Source organism: Vombatus ursinus, unplaced genomic scaffold (assembly GCF_900497805.2).
Source record: "Vombatus ursinus unplaced genomic scaffold, bare-nosed wombat genome assembly UNPS02000580.1, whole genome shotgun sequence".
Lineage (NCBI taxonomy): Eukaryota > Metazoa > Chordata > Mammalia > Diprotodontia > Vombatidae > Vombatus > Vombatus ursinus.
Window position 1 is genome coordinate 11,710,896 of NW_020940358.1, and position 19,397 is coordinate 11,730,292.

Here is a 19,397-nt window from a genome sequence, read left to right on the forward strand (position 1 = left end):
TGTGTGTGTGTGTGTGTGTGTGTGTGTGTGTGTGTGTGTGTGTGTGTACTATGTAAATCTACCTTCTGAGGACCAGTTCATTTAAGTGCAATGGGGCTCATCACCAAGTTAACCACCAGGTGATAAACTTTTCAGGCCAGAGCGACTCTGTAAGACAATCTACCAAGTCATAAATGGTTGTAAATTGCCTAAAGTGAGGGAATATCCAAACTGACAAATTCATGGTTCTTTAGACCTTTGAATTATTGTGATTTATGGGGAAAGTCGGCTGAAAGAGCACTAGATTGGGTAGCAGGAGAATTGGGTTCCAGTCCTGGCTCTGCCAAGTTGACCTCAAAGGGCTATATCAGTGCTAGCTATGAACTGCTCAGAGTTGGCTTCTTTTTCTATAAAATGGGAGCAATCATGCTTAGATTGCCTGCTATGCAGGGTTGTTAGAAGGAAAGTCCTTAGAAAATTATTGGGGCAGCTAGGTAGCGCAGAAGATAGATTGTTGGGCCTGGCATTAAGAAGGCCTGAGTTCAAATCCATATTCAGACACTCACTAGCTGTGTGACCCTGGGAAAGTCACTTAATTTCTTTCTGCTTCAATTTCCTCAAATTGTAAAATGGGAACAATAATAGCAGCTACCTTCCAGGGTTATTGTGAGGATCAATGAGTTAATATTTGTAAAGTGCTTAGCATGGTACCTGGCGCAAAGTAGGTACTTAATAAATGCTTGTTCCCTAAATCATTCAGCACTGAGTGAATACATGGCAATAGTATAAAAAGTGTATGATTAAGTACCATATTAAAGGTTTTATATATGTATATGTATGTATGTGTGTATACATATATGCATATATGTACACATTTTTTAAAAGGATGGTCCTTCATATGTAAAAACACAGTAACTGATGCATCTTCTATAGAGCATGAACCCTGAATTTTGTCATCAATAACAGGAATGGGCCTCTCTATTCTATCCTCTCCATTATTAGCTCCATTGGCTTTAGGCCAAAAGACAGAACATCTAGTTGGTAGCAGTTAATCCTAAAACACAATGAAGTCCAACTGCCTCCTACCACAGGAATCCAGCCTACAACTTTGCCTCAAGCTCATGAGGTACTCCTTTCAAATATGGACTTAGGCATGGCTAACACCATGCTTGGCCAATACTTCTGCCACCAAATATTACAGAGCTCAGAGTCTCAATGGAACACAGCAGTCTCTGGTCAAACATGTACCTGAAGAAGAATTCCTTCTATGATATCCTGGACTAATGGTCCTCTAGCCTTCACTTGGAGACCTCTATATTATGGCATTAAAAAAAAATCACAGAAACAAAATGGGTATTTGTCAATTGAGGACTAACTGATCAAATAATAGCATATGGATGTAGTAGAATATTACTGTACCATAAAATGATGGATGAGTTATTTGTTACAGGGATTTTGTTGTTGTTTTTTTTTCTTTTTTCCCTCAGTGGGGAAGAGTAGAGTGAGGTAAGAGGGAGAAAAAAATAAAATATTTGATAATTGAAAAAAATAAAATTTAATTAAAAAAAAGAAATGAAGCATGAGAGGGAAGCATACAGAGGAACATGAAACTGTTTGTATGAGCCAACACAGAGCAAAGAAAGCAATACCTGGAGAGTAATATTATGTTGACAATGACTGTAGCAATATAAATGAAAATAATGACCAAAAGGGAAGATTAAAGACAATGTCCACTGTTGAGATCCATAGGACAAACAATGAAATATACTTTCTTTTTCTCAGCTGGGATACATGATACTGTAGGTATACAATGCTACATACACTCATACACTGTCAGACACATTAAGCAGACAACCTTTTTTTCTTTGCATTGAGGGGTGATGGGGAAGAGAGAACAAGACAGATTATATTATCATATACTACTATATATGAATATATAGTTGTATATATAATATGTGTATAAGATGGGTATATGTTAATATATAATTATGTTAAGAATTGGCTATAGAGTAACAGAAAAAACATCAATGAAACTGTTTTTTTAATAAAATTTTAAAATAAAGGTCTCTACTGAGAAGGAATCTGCTAGCTCTATATGTAGCCCATTATATTTTGGGGTAGTTCTAATTGTAACAATTTTCACTTACATCAAGCCTAGATCTGCCTCCCTATGAACTTCCACTCATAACTTCAAGTGCAATTCCCTAAGACTAAGCCGAAGTCCAGTACCTTTTCTATATGATAATCCTTCAGCTACGTGAAGAGAGCTATCTGGTGCCTCCTAAGCCTTCTCTGTCCCAGGGGATAAACCTCCCCAGTTCCTTCAGTAGATGCTCATAGGTCCAGATCTCAAAGCTTTTCACTCTTCTTGTGTCTTCTGGGCATTCTCAAGTTCAACAAATTATAAAAGTACTACTATCCTCCCACCCCTTCCCGCTGGCTTTAGTAAACTTTACTAAGAACAAAAGACAAAGAAAAGTTATCTGATGTATAGGAAAGAAAGAAAGCTAGTAGGAGGCCAAAGAAAGTAAAGATCAATGGGGAACAGCATGAGCGGAACACTATTCATCTCCTCTTGCATGGTCTTTCCTCCTGAGCTGTCTCCACTTAACAGATACATTTCCCTGGGATACATAAAAAATTGTGGGTGAACTAGATGCAAAATCAGTGGGAGCTTGTGTATGACTGGCTGAGATCAGGATTTGCCCAATATCTTCAGAAACAGAAAAATATGTTTTGAAAACCAACTAGAAGATGACATTTCCTTTTGATAGTGAATCTGTTAGCCTGAAAAACAAAACACCTCAAAATCACAGTCATATTTATATAGTCAAATATGAAGTCTAATCTCCTAATCTAAATCTCCTTCAGTCCTTACTCAACCTCTCTTCATCCCAAAATAACTAAAAGGTTATTCCTTTAGAAATCAAACTGGTGATTACTATGAGAGAACAATGGTTCATCACAGACAGTCATTTGATTCAATTCAACAAAGTTTAAATGCCTACTATATATTCTTTGAAAGTTATTGTGCCGGTACTATGGATTCAAAGACAGTAATGAAATAGTCCCTGCCCTCAAGGAAACTACATTCTAATGAGAAGGTACACAAGTGAGGAAAACAAAATATGAGGAGAAAAAAAGTACTCTCAATTAGGGGGATCAGTAAAAGGGAAGTTCCTTAGGTGAAGACATAGTTTCAATTTTAGCTGTGTGTTCTCAATGCTTCATCCAGGTCCTGACACATAGTAGTCCTTAATTGTTGTTGAACTGAATTAGGAAGGACTTCAAATAGGAGCTGGCAATAGAACTGAGCCTCGAAGGCTACTAGGGATTTGGTCATGTAAGACTCACCTCATGTCCTTTTCTGATACTTGTTCGGGGGAATGAGTTATCCACAATATATCTGACAAAGCCTTTCATAATATATTTGCAATAATAGCTAGCATTTATAGTGTGCTTTAAGGTTTTGATCAGCACAATGGCTCTGAGAGATAGGTACTATTAGTATCCCCAATTTACAGATGAGGAAATTGAGCCTGACAGTAGCTAAGTGATTTGCCCAGAGTTAATCAGTTAGTAAGTGTTTGAGGAAAAATTCATACTCAAGTCTACCACTCTATCCACTGCATCAATTAACTTCCTTGAGCAATATGGAATAGCTGTTACTACAACCAAGGATATTTGGAACTGACAATTATTATCCCTAAGGAATATTAATTAAAGGATCATTGTCAAGTCTTAGGGTGGTATCTGTTGGACACCAAAGAGCTACCTTTGACCTCATTCTGTTCAATGGTTTTATCAATAACTTAAATGAAGGTGTAGCACCAGGGTGGTAGAAAAGGTGATTACAGAGCCCGTGATTGAGTACCTCTAATATAATGAATAAAATTATAGCAGGTAAGGGACAGGTAATAAAAACAATGAGATGTAACGGTATGCCCATTTGAGACTTTAAGTCATTTGAAATGATGAATATAAGAAAAATCTGGCAGAGACAATGGATTTGCCTTAGGTACTTATAACCCTTGTGAAAGTTTAAAGCAAAGGATGGAATTGTAGAATTAGTCAAGAAAAAGCCAGCTAGGAGAAAAAAATGCAGCTCTGAAAATAAGTTCTTTGTTTTTTCTCTTGAACCTGAGGGGAGAGTTCAGCAAGTAGAAAGAGGAGATTTCACTACTTCCTCCAATAACAATGTCATTTTGCAATAGAAGCATGTGACAGTGTCCAGTGGAGTAGGGTCTAGCCATAGAGTCAAGAGTAGCCAATGAGAGGTAAGAAAGTCTGGTACCTGATTCTAGTATTTTGCATCACTTCCTTTAAATCCTCCCAGGTTTTTTCTTATAGTGCAATAGTATTCCATCACAACCATATACCACAATTTGTTCAGTCATTCCCCAATTGATGGGTATCCCATGAATTTCTAATTCTTTGAGAGCAACTATACTTCTAACATTATATATTATGCACCCAACTCCCCCCAAAATATGTTCCCTGTAGCCACTAGACATCAGTTTTTAGGAAAAAAAGGATTTACTAATCAGGTAAGCAAGAATAGTTCATGCAAAACGTTCCTTCTGAAGCTTCAGGCACACTTTCCCATAAATTCGCACAAAGAATCTGGGGGATATTAAAGGCACATTTGTAGATGGGTGGCAAAGGGGTAATTTCTGATACCTGGCCCTGTAAGTCCTTTTTTCCTCTTTGCAGAGCCCTCATAAAGTTCACTGTAGGTCATGGCACTGGAAATAGAGAAGTCACTCTACTGGGTCTGCTTTGTAACATGTGATACTTGCCAGGTGAGGACAATTAGATGCAGCAGCTGGCCACTCCCTCTGCTGCTGAGTGGGGCTGGGCTACTACCTGCTGAGATACTACCTCTGTTATCCTCTCCCTACATTCTCTTCAAGTTCCAGGAAAAGGGAAGATGTCAAATTATAGGATATTATCCTATAATCTCTCTAGACCTTGAAGTGCTCACAAGGTTCATACCTACACATATCCACCTCTGAATATGAGTATTCATTATGAGATTCTAAGACCAAAAAATAACAGAGTCAGAGGTGACTATGTCCTCACATCCATCATCATCAAGGGAGAAAAAGGGAAGCTGCTCTTCCCTACCCTTGGCTCTCAAAGGCATCTCAAAGTAATCCTGTCTCCTCAAAGCCAAAAAGGAAAAGAGATGAATGAAGGGGTGGGTCGACCCTTTTGTATCTGAACTCAGTTCTGATTTAGCAAGTCCTAAGTAGTAAATTCTTCCAACTCTGCAGTCAACTAGAAGACTTCATCATCACACAATAAAAACCCCTACATAGACACTTGGACTGAAACCAGAAAGGGAATATTTGTATATGCTTTGAGGACTGGCCGTCATAGGACCATCCACCCATGCTACAGCAAGATGAAATTTAATAAAATTTCTTACATTTGTAAAATTAAAAAATACCATTAAACAAGTACAGGATGAGGGTGGTATCCAGGGGTGGGAAACCTGCAGCCTTGAGGCTACATGTGGCCCTCTAAGTCCTCAAATGTGGCCTTGAAGTTTGGATTCAGTCAAAGGGCTGCACTTGAGGACCTAGAGGGCCAGATGTGGCCTCGAGGCCACAGGTTCCCCACCCCTAGACAATAGTTATTGTGAATGAGAACTGGGAGTTTTGATGTACTACAAATTCAATATGAGTTAAAAGTCATTTAATATTGGGCATATTTTTACAATATTTATATTCTACAATATTATTATAACATTTAATATTAACCATCCAAAATGAAGGAGTAGGTGGTTCATTGTATTCTTTCCTGAAAAGACTTCAAATAAACTATTTTGCTCCTTTCTGGGTACCACATTTTAAGAATAACAAAAAAAAAATCTAGGATTGTGTCTAAAAGGAAGCAACTAGGATGATGAAGGGACTCAAAATCACTCTGTATAAGAGGATAAGTTGAAGGAACTCTATGTTTGGCCTGGGAAAGAAAAGAAAAGACTTATAGGGAACAACCTAGCTATCTTCAAGTATTTGAAAGACTGTCACATGGCAGAGGTATTAGATCGTTCTATTTGTCCCCAAAGAGCAGAACTAGGAGCAACGGGTAGAAGTTTGAGAGAGGCAAAATTTAACCTTAATATAAGGAAAAACCTCTTAAAACTTAGAGATTTCCCAGAGTGCAATGGGCTGCACCACAAGATGGTGAGTTTCACAGTCTAGAGATCTTTAAATAGAAGTTGGAAAAGAATTCATTTGCCATGTTATAGAAGAACATGTTACTCAGTTCAGGGTTAGAGTGGATGACCTCTGCATCCATTCCAGTTACGAGATTTTTTGATTCCATGATTATCTTAAAGAATAAGGTATGTTTTCTAGCCTTTATTTGACACAGCAGATGGTTTTAAAAAATTCTTATTTCACAGTTAGCATTGAAATCTGTGGGAATGCCCCCCAAAAGAAAAATTATTATGGATTAAATATAGTCAAGTTTTCACTAACTAAAATGTTTGGCGAATGAGTTTATTCTGCTTCTGGGGTGTTTCAAAAATGGAGTAGCCAGAAAACCTTTTAAAAAAATCTTTCCAAAGTGAATTAGTCCAATTTCTTGCCCTACTAAGTAGAGTCGAGTGAACATATTAAATCCTTCTTTGATGACTGAGGATTCTGTAAGGCCTCAGGCTCATCATTTTGAACATCAATTCTCATTGTCCAGGACTGCAAAGGTAGCTGACTGTTGAAGCTATCTCTGATTAGGTTAAATCTTTACTAGCCCCAGGACCCACTTTGTGTCATTTTTTTTTCCTTTGGCCTAAATTTCTAATATCTGCTTATTTTCTTGCCATTTGGCTGTTCCATTGAACTGAAATAAGGTACAGCCAGTTAAATCCCTTTAATTGAGGATTCCAGTTAATCAAGATCTTACTATGCTGAATTCCAAGTCAGATTAAAAGATTGCAGGTTTCCTAAGTGGCTATGAATCAATCAGTCAAGAAACTTTTATTAAGGCTTACCATGCATCAGGAATTGTGCTGGGAGATAGGAATACAAAGACAGAGGTAAAACAGTTCCTGCCCTTAAGGAACTCTAGTCTTAGCATCACAGTGCTCTTGAAATCCCAATTTCCCTGTTTCTGATCATCCCCTGAACACAACTGAGTGCCCAGGTTGTATACATTCAAGAAGAAATCACAAACTCTGCCATAGTATCAGGGTCTACCCTTTGTTTCTCTAGAAGCAGCATGGTATAATAGATAACAGGGCAGCTCAGTAGTGCCCTGGGTAGAGTGCTGGGCCTGAGTCAGGCAGACTGTTCCTCCTGAGTTCAAATCTAGCATCAGATACTTACAGATGTGTAATCCTCGGCAGGTCACTTTACCCAGTTCGCATCAGTTCTTCAACTGTAAAATGAACTGGAGAAGGAAACAGCAAACCAATCCACTATCTCTGCTAAGAAAACTCACAAAGACTAAGACATGACCAAGATGACTGAACAACAACATCGTAGATATAACACTGAACTTAGAATCAGAAAAACCTAAGTTCACATCCTACTTCAGATAATTATCAGCTGTGCAACCCCGGGCAAGTCCCTTACCTTCTCTATGCCTCAGTTTCCTTATGTATAAAATGAGGGCATTGAACTAAGGTCCCTTCCACCTCCAACTCTAAACTCTCCTATGATTCTTCTACCAGATCTGAACTTTTTAGATTCTAGACAGTTACACACCTCCCTACTCCTAGCCCTTTTCAACTTGATTATTGTTTCTAAATTGCTGACCTCCCAGCTCCCAAAACTGTAGCTTCTTTCTGCGCTTTCTAGGGGGGTGGCAGCACTCAAGCAGTTCCTTGCTGCCTGGTGATCCTGGAGTTTGACAACTGCCTGGCTTGATCCTAGTCATAGCTCCCATGTCACTTAGTTGAGCCTGCTGCCACCAACACCTTGGCATGACAGTGAAAAATCAGATGTTGAATGTTCTGACTTTCCCCCTCATCTTTTTACACTGTAGCACAGATTATGATGTATCCACACTGCAGATATTTATGATTCATACATGAAGATGACTGCTCACTAGCCTTGCAATCATTCTCTTATTAATTTAACTCCAATTGATGCCCAAGAATACAGTGCCCCATTTTTAAGATGACAGTTTGGATTTTATCACAGCACAGAGATTCAGGATCCTGTGACTTAGATTCAGGAAATTCAGAAGCATCAAGTTTCTGCTTACAACAGTTTCCTAGCTGAACAAAATCCTGAATTTTGTTTTTGGCACATAGTATCTTATCCTCCCACTTTATTTTCCTCCCTCCAATCTCTCTCCCTTTCAACATATCCTACACATCACTGCTAAATTAATCTTCATGCCATGTCATTTACTTGCTCAAAAAACCTTCCAAACTCCTCCACCTGGCATTTAAAGACCTCTATGATTTGGTACCAACAAACCTTTTCAGTCTCATCTCCCACAACTATCCTTCATTGTTGTTCAGTTGTTTCAATCACATCCAACGCTTCATGACCCCATTTGTGGTTTTCTTGGCAAAGATATTGGAATGGTTTGCTATTTCCTTCTCCAGCTCATTTTACAGATGAAGAACTGAGGCAAACAGGGTTAAGTGACACACCCAGTCACACACCTAGTAAGTGTCTGAGGCAGGATTTGAACTCACAGAAATGAGTCTTCCTGATTCCCAGACCAGTGTTCTATCCACTGCACCACCTAGCTTCTCCACAGCTATCCTTTACTCCAGCCAAATTGAACCATTTGCTAGTGCTTTGATTGGAAATTCTTCTTTATCACTATTCTCAAATGCTCTCCAAATGCACAATTTCTACCCATTCTTCAAGGCCCAGTTCAAATATTATTCCTTTCCACAAAGGCACTTCTAAGCTTCCCAATCAGAAGGAATTGTTCTGTCCTCTTATCATCACAATTCTTCCAACTTATCTTATATACTTTGTGTTATAATTGTATGCATCCATATAATTTCTCCTACTACATTACAAACTCCATGGGGGCAAGAACAATGCTCTGATTGTTCATCCTATCTGCACCCATCATCCAGCATAAGGTCCACTGCACTGATAGACATTCTATATATTTTAATGGATTTTAAGAATATTCTCCATTTCCATGCATCTTATGCAAAGGAGTAGGTTTACTTACTGTGTTGTAGATAAGACAAAACTGAGCTGATATTCTCATATAATAAGTTCACATTTCTGCTGATCATAGATCTATGCCACAAATACAAAGAAAAATTTCTATAGACCATTTAATGACATTTGGGGAAAAAAAAAATGGTGGCCTGTTTGGGAAAATGTTCTCTCCTTGGATTTTATTACTAGTAAATTATTCATAATCTTGACTGGGATTCATCAAGGTCACCTTATCTCTGAACTCCCTTATGCCAAGAAGGCTACAGCAGTGCATTTTATTTCTAAAGGGATGCATGAAATAAAAATCTCTAACTGTAAAAAGAGTTTTGCTGATCTGTCAGGGCTGCTGTCTTATCTCTCATCCTTAGCATAGTAAACCTGGGTTCATCGTCATTCTGAATAATGAAGCCACAAGGCCTCTTGTTTGTTTCTAGTCAGAAGAGAGAAAACTCAGGGTTTGAAATGATGTACTGCAGTCTCTGTTGATTGTCTTGATTTGTATTTTCCACTTATGCTTAAATTCCAGTGCAGAAGAATGTATTCTATTCCCTTCCTCTTTCTGATAAATCACAATTCCAGTATAGCCTGATTGCTTTCCTACCCTCTTTATTTTATTGATAGCCACCTTGGTGGAGAACCTCTCAGGTTAGTCACTGGAAAGCAATGCCCCCAAGTAGGAAGGACTCAGCCTCTTGGCTAAATTCCAAACCAGCCTTACCATTACTCTTACTGGTCCTTGCACAGACCTTTCATGGCTTGTCTCAGTGCCTTTTCACTGGCTGTCTCCCATGCCTAGATTCTTTCTCTTGACATTTGCCTCCTGGGTTCCCTGGCTTCCTTCAAATTTCAGTTAAACCCCCTCCCTTTCTGCAAGAAGTCTTTCCAAGTCATCTGTGCCTTCCCTCTGAGATGATTTCCAATTTATCCTTCTATATCTTGCTTGTACATAGTTGCTTCTGTGATGTCTCTCCCATTAGATTGTGGACTCCTTGAGGGCAGGGACTGTTTTTACTTTTCTTTGTATCCCTAATGTTTAGCACAGTGCCCAGCCCATAGTAGGCACTTAATGAATGGTTGTTTACTTGATTTAGGTGTGTGGAGACAATAGAAGGATGAAGAGGGACACTCATAAAGGAGGAGACAGAGGCTGGAAGTGGGCCCAGGAAAGAAGAAACAATAGAATCATAGAATCTGACAATCAGAATTTCCAGTGCAACTGGGTCTAGGGTTCCATTTCTCTCTAGAGTTGTTTCCTTTAAAATCACTAGTGTTACAATTAATTGTTATACTAGGATGTTTAGACTTAAGAATTGAATGACTCCTTCTAGCTCAAGGAGTCAAAGCCCCTCTTTTTGTAGATGAGGAAACTTATTTCAAAACAAAAACCCAGAATCTTACAGTAAGAAATATCAGAGATGTAGTCCAAGCCTCACTCTCAGCAAAAGAGGAACAGATTAGGAGTCCTAAAAAAGCCTCCGTTTTTCCCTCCTTTCTCTTCTTCTATCCTCCCCAACTCAGGCTGTCATTTTAAAGGCAAGAGACTACATTCCTAACATGATACTATATTCATTCCCCAAATCCTATTTTTTTCAGGTTTCACATAATAATCATTCAACATTATCCCTGGAAACACAGCAAGCACAACACCACAGAGGCCAAAATGCCATCTGGAACACTTAATTCTGGGCAATTATGATGCCGTTAGCCATTAGTTTCTTTTGGATCAAGAGATTTAAGGGGGAAAAAAACTGAGTTGATACCTAAAGGGTTTCAGCTAAGTGAATTTCCTACCCAAAAAATATATTGCCTTGATACGCATTGTTTGAAGCTTCCAATGCCTTATTTTCAAAGAGCAAAATTCTAAAGATTTCTTTAAAAGATGGTCAAATATAATCTTTTCTTTTTTCTTCCTAAGAAAAATGGATCACAAAGTTATCTGGGCTGTACAGCCAGGAAGGTAGGGAAACAGGGATCGGGATGGTAGAGGCTTAAACACCAGAGATACTGCAGCATCTCTTTCCCCAAGCTGCTTAATTCTTTTGTTTTATAATTAAAACTCTCTTGTTGTCAGATCAGTGATAGGGAAAGAAAGGCAACAGTGCCATCTCTAGGACAGACACCACATTGGAGGCAGAGAAGGATATAACCCTTCAGAGAAGTTTCCTGGGCTGAAGCAAAGGGCACATTGAGGCAGTGGACTTATCACTGAGGCCAGCAGGATCAAAATCTTTCATTAACATCTGGGTTTTCTCAGAGGTATAAGTGGAACTTTTATCATTTGACCCAGTGGGTTTTGGAAGAAGCTATTCCCAATGAAATAGAAAAAAAATTTACATCTTGAAATTTTTCACTGAAATATCTACATTCCATTCTGGCATCTGATGTCACATGGACACAGTCAAAAAATTTCTTATGATTTTCCATCCTTCAAGGCTCAGCTCAAATGCAACCTCTTCCATGAAATCATCCCCGTTTTGTTTTGTTTTTTTCCCAACCAATGGGATCTCTCTTTTCTCAAAACCTTCATGTCACTTTGTTTGTCCCTCTTGTTTGGCACACTTGTCACATGCTGCCTTGTTCTATTGCTATTTATATACTTGTCTTATTCTCAACCCCACCCTAAATATAAATAAATATGTCCCCACCCTAAATATTAAGGAGAGGAATTGATTGGTTTCCCCTACAATATCTTACAGAGCCTCATCCAGAGAAGATACACAATAAATATTTGTTGAGCAAATCAAATTCATTTACTTGTATGATGATGATGATGACTACATGGGCCTATGTTTTTTCAGGGAATTACATTGGGCTTTGAACCTACTTTCACAGGAGATTATGGTCACTGACACTGGGGAATATAAACTTTAGGGAAATAACAAGACATTGGGAAAATTAATGTTGAGAATTCATAATACAAGGAACAACTGGGAGAAAAATAATCCCTTGGGGAAGAATAGTACTTTAATGATCCAAAACAGTACTCATGTCAGATTGCTTCAGAATCCCAGAGTTTCAGACTTGGGAGGGCTCTCAGAAGTCAGCTAGTTGAACACTTCAGAGTAACTCCCTCTACAAGGAACCTGACAAGTGGTCCTACGGGCTTTGCCTAAACTCCTGTAGTAAGAGAGAACTCATTATCTCTGAGGCATTTCAAAGTGTTAGAGAGTTCTCTCTAAATTTAAACCTCAATTTGTCTTTTGCAACTATTGCTTCTAGATCAAATCTCTGGGGTAGAAGAAACAAGCCTATTTCCTATTCTGGGGTCATAGTATGATAGCTAGAAGAGACCTCAGAGGCTATTTTTATCTTGTGTAGTCTTCACATTTTACAGATGAGGAATTGAGGGCTCAGGGAGTTAAGTAACCTGCCTAAAGTGACACAGATATTAAATATCATAGGCAGATTTTGAACACAGGGCATGTGACCTACAACTAGTGTTCTTTCCCCTCAATGCTTCAAATACTAGAAGACAACAGTTATATCTCCTGTAATTCTTCTCTTCTCCAGGGTAAACATCACCATTTCCTTCAACTGATTTACAAAGAGCATGATCTTGAGGTCTTTCACTATCCTGCTTGCCATGCTGTAGATATCTTCCAGATACAAAACGTGGCACTCCAAACTGAGCACAAAACTCCAGATATGTTCTAATCTATTATAAGTCCTGTGGAACCGTCAGTTCCTCAGCCCATGATACTTTAGTTCTGAATGCAGATGTTTTCAGTGTTTTCCATCACATCAAAAGCTTATGATTCAAAATGGACTTCTCTCTGCTCCAGCAATGTTGAATAGAGTTGTATGTGAGGAAAATAGGCATGGTTGGCATAAATTTCGACGTGTTTTAGATGATGTCTTGTAGGGTAGTCGTTTCCACCAAACTTCCCTCCTATCTAGGAAGAACCTTTCATCTTATCAGTGGAATTTAGTTCGTTTATTTTGTCTTAATTCTCTAATCCTTTCCTCCTCAGTAGCAAGCGTGAGCAAGAAGAAAGATGGACGGAAATAAAAATTTGAGATAACAAATTTACAGTACCCGTTTTGATTTCTTTGATTTGTCCCTTATTATCCCTGAGGTAGATTTATTGACCTTGCTAGTAGAATCTAAGCCAGAAAGCAAGGTATTGCATGGCTCTTATCTCAGTATAGAGCACATTCATGTTATCCAAAGAGAACCAGATTTCCTAAAGTGCCAAAGGCCCAGCAGAAATATGATTAAATTTCTCCCCCTAAACTTGTATGTCTCCAAAATGGATAAGGGTTAAGTGACTTAACTTACTTGCCTGGGAGAAAATAGCTTGACATTCTGAAATATATATATATATTTTCATATTTTCAGGAACTTCTGCAAAACTCAAGACGTAATTTAATATTACATTCTTTGAATTGATAATTTTTTAGGAAAATAAGTTGATTTTGTTTCCGTCATTTGCCAGAGCATTTACAAGACTACTTATCAAAATGAAATTGTACTACAAGAAAAATTTAAAACAGCCCTTTCGAAACGTTAACACATGGAAAAGATTGGACTTGGTCTGCCTGGCCTCTTTGAGTAGAATGAGGATCAGTGACTAGAAGCTGCAAAAATCCATATCGTGGTTGGATATATTTTTAGAGGACCCACAATAAAATACATTATCCATCTCCTGCCATGGGTGATACAGAGTACAGACTGATACATATTTTTTGGATATGACCAATGCAGGAATTTGTTTTGCTTGACTATTCATATTTGTTACAAGAGATTTCTTTTTCTTTTTTTCCCCAAAAGTGTGTAGAGGAGGTGAAAGTAAGAGAAAATAAAATTTTGTCAGTTGAAAAAAATATTTTTTTAAAAATCTTGATGTCAGAGAAATCTTCTGAAAAACTCATGCTCTCTAAGTTGGGAATGCAGTGACTCATAGGTAATCGCAGGTAGAGGGTGGACTGGATTGCCTCTAAGTCTCATCCAATCCTGAAATTATGTTTCAAAAAGGAAAGAATTGTTCAGCATTAATTGTGCTAAAGAGGATTGGACATTTGGCCAAGAGGAATATGGCATTAAAAATGACATGTATGTGGTTTAATATCTTTAGCAATGTGCAGAAGGTACTTGAAGTTTCAGAGTCACCATCATAGACACCAAAGGAATAAGAGGTAAGTATACAAAACTGGGCTTAAATAGCTTGGGCCACACTCTTGTAAAATCCATTCTGAATAATTATTCAACTAAATAAATGCAGTTTCTTGGCAAACTTAGTTCCTGTGATATAAATTATACTAATAAATTCTGAATTAGAGATGGTGGGTCATCAACTATCCATTTGATGTCAGGCTTATTCTTATAATTCTCCATTTGTCAAAGTTAAAATGCTCTCAGGATGGACAATTAACTTTTTTTCATTCTGTTCCCTCCCCCTCCCCCCACCCTCAGATCTTCACAAAGAAACATCTGGTTGCCTATGTTTATAAAAACTCTTCTGAATAAAAGAAGTTTTGTGAGGTTTTTTTTTTTAAGCAAAGTCTCTTTTATGATAATCAAAGATGTTCTTCCTTTTATCACAAATAGTTTGGTTTGGCCACCGTCCTATAGAATTCTGCACACTAAGTATTTCAGATTCTTGGTTATTTCCTCTTTCTTCAACTCAGTTAATTTTCCTATTCAAAGGCCAGAATTTTGGCCCATTTACCCATCTCTCCATACACTTGGTACTCTTCAAACAGCATCAGACAATAAAAGAGCCCTAAGAGAATTAGGTTAAATTTACAGAACATCTTATGTACAGCACATTCTAAAATGGAAAATTCAAACTTCATCCACATATCTATGGAACTTTTGTGATTGTGCAGATGTCAGAGAAAGAAGTAGTACAGAGGGTCAAGTTGATCTCTTTCCCTCCCTTACTTGTCTATTCATAGAATTTAAGCTATGTAATCAGGACCACAAAATGTTAAAACTGTGTAAGACCTGCAAAGTCATTTAATCTAGCCCTTTACCAACAACTTACACATGGGCTGCATGACAAAAAGAAGGTGACAAACCAGATGTCAGGGGTGGATACACAAGGCAGATCTAATGTGGGCTTAGGAGACCTAACTTTTTTGAGAATTGTCTGGTTTCCCCAATGCGAACTTTTTTACCAACCTGTTTTCTAGGCTATTTATCACCAAACTGTGGAAGAAATGTCTTCTTAGGTTAACTGTTACCTTTCTCTTGTTCTTTTAGGGGATTGCAAGAAAAATGATCAGCTTCCATAATGGGTGGACATATTCATTTAAGCCAAATTGCTAATAACAAATGCAAATATCAGCTTGCATATCAAATGATTTATTTGACATCTACAATCAGACATCCGCAAACAGAGCAAAGCAATATGGGATGCCTGATATAATATTTGCCCAGTGTTGATCATATTAGATGAATCAGCACATCTTAAGGTATTATGTCAACCTTCTCCTTGGCTCAGGTACTTTCTAAGTTTCCTGATTATAATCCTCTATTGGTTTTCTAAAAACTAATTCTAATAATTATGTACATAAGCTAGTGATCCCTGATTCATTATGCAGGCAACAGAAAATATGTCACATTTTGAATCCTTTTTTCCAAATGCATTTCTGAACATGGCTCAAAGTATTCTGTATATTACTTCTGTTCCTTCAAGATTAAAAAAAATAAAATCACTTCCACAAATGTTTGTCAAAATTAGGAGCACTTTAACAAATAGCTCTAAAAAGCAGTACCTTCTAACATGTCATTAAATAGTCTCTTTTGAATATGATTTAAGCCTTTTCAGTTACATCAGGAAGTTCTCTAATACATTTCCATAAATTACAATAAATAACGTCCTTTTACATTTCTGGGGGTTTCCAACAAATATGTGAAGTTAATAATTCAGGAGCAGCTATTTCTGCTCCCTTGGTGTTGGAAGTTCTTCAAACTAGCCTTACTCATTAGGGGTAAGAATCAAGGCTTACATTAGGGAACATTTCACTGTATCTCGGCTCTGGAACTTTTTATTTTCAGACGTAAAGAAGATCACACTTTAAAAAAGAAGCAAAGTGGTCTCTGGCTTTGAGTAGCTTCTTTTCTAGTCTAAATCTTCCCATAATACCCTCCAAAGTACTCTGCACACAGTAGATGTTCAATAAATTCTTTAAACCAACATGGAAATATGCTTCTGTCCAGCTGGAAGGGGCAGGAGGGGGTCTAGTACCTTTCTTCAACTCCAATTGTTTCTCTCTCCTAGAATGGTCTGTCCTCCTTTCTCTCCTTGTAGCTGATTCCTACCTACTCTTCTACCCAGATGAAGTCACCCGTCCCCACTCACCATAGACCACACTGATCTCTCCATTCTATGAACTCCCAAAGCACTTATCTGAATCCTGCAAGTTAGAGGAGGCACTGGACCTCTCATTTCATTGGTTCAGGTAGGGTAACCTGCGGCCTCAAGGCCGTATGTGGCCCTCTAGGTCCTCAAGTGTGGCCCTTTGACCGAATCCAAACTTCACAGAACAAATCCCCTTAATAAAAGGGTTTGTTCTGTAAAACTTGGACTCAGTCAAAAGGCTGCACCCAAAAAACTAGGAGCCAACACAGGTTGCCCATCCCTGTAATCCCAAATGAGGAAACTCCTGCCTATGAAGTTCAGCACCTTCTTTAAAGCCTATAGACTTAGATTTGCCTTGATCAGAACCATCAAAAACTACATGTAGCCAGTAATAATAATAGCTAGCATTTATATAATGCTTACTATATGCCAGGCTCTCTGCCAAGCATTTTACAGTAATTAACTCATTTGATCCTCACAACAATCCTGTGAGTTAGGTGCCATTATTATCCCTATTTTACAGATAATGAAGCTGAGGCAAACAGAAGTTAAATGATTTGCCCAGGGTCATGCAGCTAGTGTCTGAAGCTGGATTTGAACTCATCTGGCAACACTCCTGAATGTTGCTGAACCACATTAAAATGCAATTGGAAAATATTTAACGAAATAAACAAAACACAAAAAATTTAGATGATGTTACATCTTAAAACTAAATCAATGTGTGGCTTTATATGCAAATGAATGGTCCCCACTTATATTTGAGTTTGACAGCATTGGCATAAATATACAATCTGTGGTGGGATTGGAACCTAGCTCTTCCTGATGTCATTAAACTTCAACATATTTCAGATTTATTATTTCATCAATGGGAGGACTCTCTTCTGATGAAACCTTTGTATGCCTCAATAAACTGTCTCCTAGGAGACGACAGCAAAAGGAAAAAAAAAGAAAAGCCAACTGATGGCCAACCTTCTATTGTTAAGCCTCCCTGCCTTTAGCCAGACTGGTCCTCAGGTGACAGAGTCACAAGCCATTTCTGCTCTGATACTTGAATTCTCGTTTTGTAGGTAAAAGAGCCTCTACTCCACTGCGTTTAAGAATCCAGAACTGTATGAGGCATCATAAAGGGGACCTTACAGTGCAAAGCCACTAAACACTTAGAGAAAAATCAAAATGAACCAGAGTTCAGAAACCTTTCCAGGATGAGAGAGAGAGAGAGAGATTTGATCATCAAAATAATAGAAGGCTTAGGTGAGGAGGGGGAAAAGCAGAGAAATGACCATAACCTGGAATAACAGAGATAATATAAAAAAAACCCAAGGGAAAGAAAACTAGGGAATATGGTATACTCAACTGAATTCCCATCTACAGATTCATTTGAGAGGAACCACTGTAACAGGAAAGGAGCTGATAGGGAACAGAGACTAAAGAGAAAGACTAGAGTACAGGAGGCCTAGCTTGGCCAGTCCACAAAGAAAAATGCTGTCAGGCTTCCCAGAGCAAGTTACTTACACTTTTGTGACTAAAGCACACCATTTCAGGAGCCTCTTGGGCTGTCTACAGTCTGTCATGACGGGTGTTATCTGTCCAGAACAAATGTGAGTATTGGCAGGGAGTAGAATTGAACAGTGCCTATCCCCTCTTTTGTCAAGGGGTGACTCAAGTACTCACCAGGGATCAGACTTAAACATAAAAGCTCTTTCTCTGCCCAGAAGTGAAAGTATTCAATGTGTGTTAGTCTGAACAAATCCAAATTTTTTACATTGAATTTTGGCGGATCACGTCATGACCTAATCTAAATCTGTCCAGGCATTAGAGTTCGCTTTATTCCACCAAACTCATGTTAGATCATTTGATTTTCAAACTCCCAGGATAGGTAGAAGGCAGTTCAAGTCCCACCTTTCTAGGGTAAACTAAGATCTTGTAATTAGAAATGGTGGGCAAGAGTTTGTATAAAAAGCCAGATTTTGGCTCAATATAAGCAACAACTTCTTAATAATTAGAATTGGCCAAAAGTAGAATGTGACCTCAGGAGCTGGTGAGTCCTCCATCAGGAAGGCTTCAAAAAGAGGCTGGATAACCACTTGTCAGAAACATTGTAGAAGGGATTCTTAACCATGTATGAGTCAGATAAGTTAGCTTCTAAAATCCTTTCCAATTCTGAGAGTCTGTTATTCTATGATCTAGGTTTTCCTTCACCTGTTTTATTTATTTTTTTTAATCTGGGATAGGTGGGGAAGGGGAAGGCTTCCCATGATGTTAAATGGGTAAAAGCCTTCTATCTTTATAAGGTCTTCTTTAATCTCTTGAACTTCTGGTTTCATTTCCATTTCTCAATCTAGATAACTTTATGTGATTGATCTTGGACCTCTTACTAGAGTTGAAAGTTTTATAAGAGCTTTTAGTCAAAATAAATACTGTATTTCAAAACTTCAACATTTTCTATTTCATTTGTAGACTGTTTCTCCTGTTGGCAAGCAAATGAATTCACTCTTAATATTGCCTTCTGATTATTTCTGATATATTGAGAAACTATTTTCTTGCTGTGAAATGTTTGGGATCCTTTGGCCAGCTGAGGCTTTATGACCTATTGCCTCAGCACTGCCTAGAATTGGCCTGGCATTTATCTCCTTCCTATAGAGCAGGAATTCTTAACTTTTTTTGTAACATGGACCCATCTGGCAGTCTGGTAAAGCTTTTGGAGTCCTGCTCAGTGTAGTTTTTTTAAATGCATATGATAAAATATGTAGGATTACAAAGGAAACCAATTATATTGAAATAGTATGTGTACATGTAGATGTACATACACACACACACACACACACACACACACACATAGTTCAAGGGTTAGAAATCCCTGTATAGAAGGCAGTGGGGGGAAAAAAAGAAAGGAAAAAAGGCAAAGAAGATAAAAAGAAAGAAAGAAAGAAAGAAAGAAAGAAAGAAAGAAAGAAAGAAA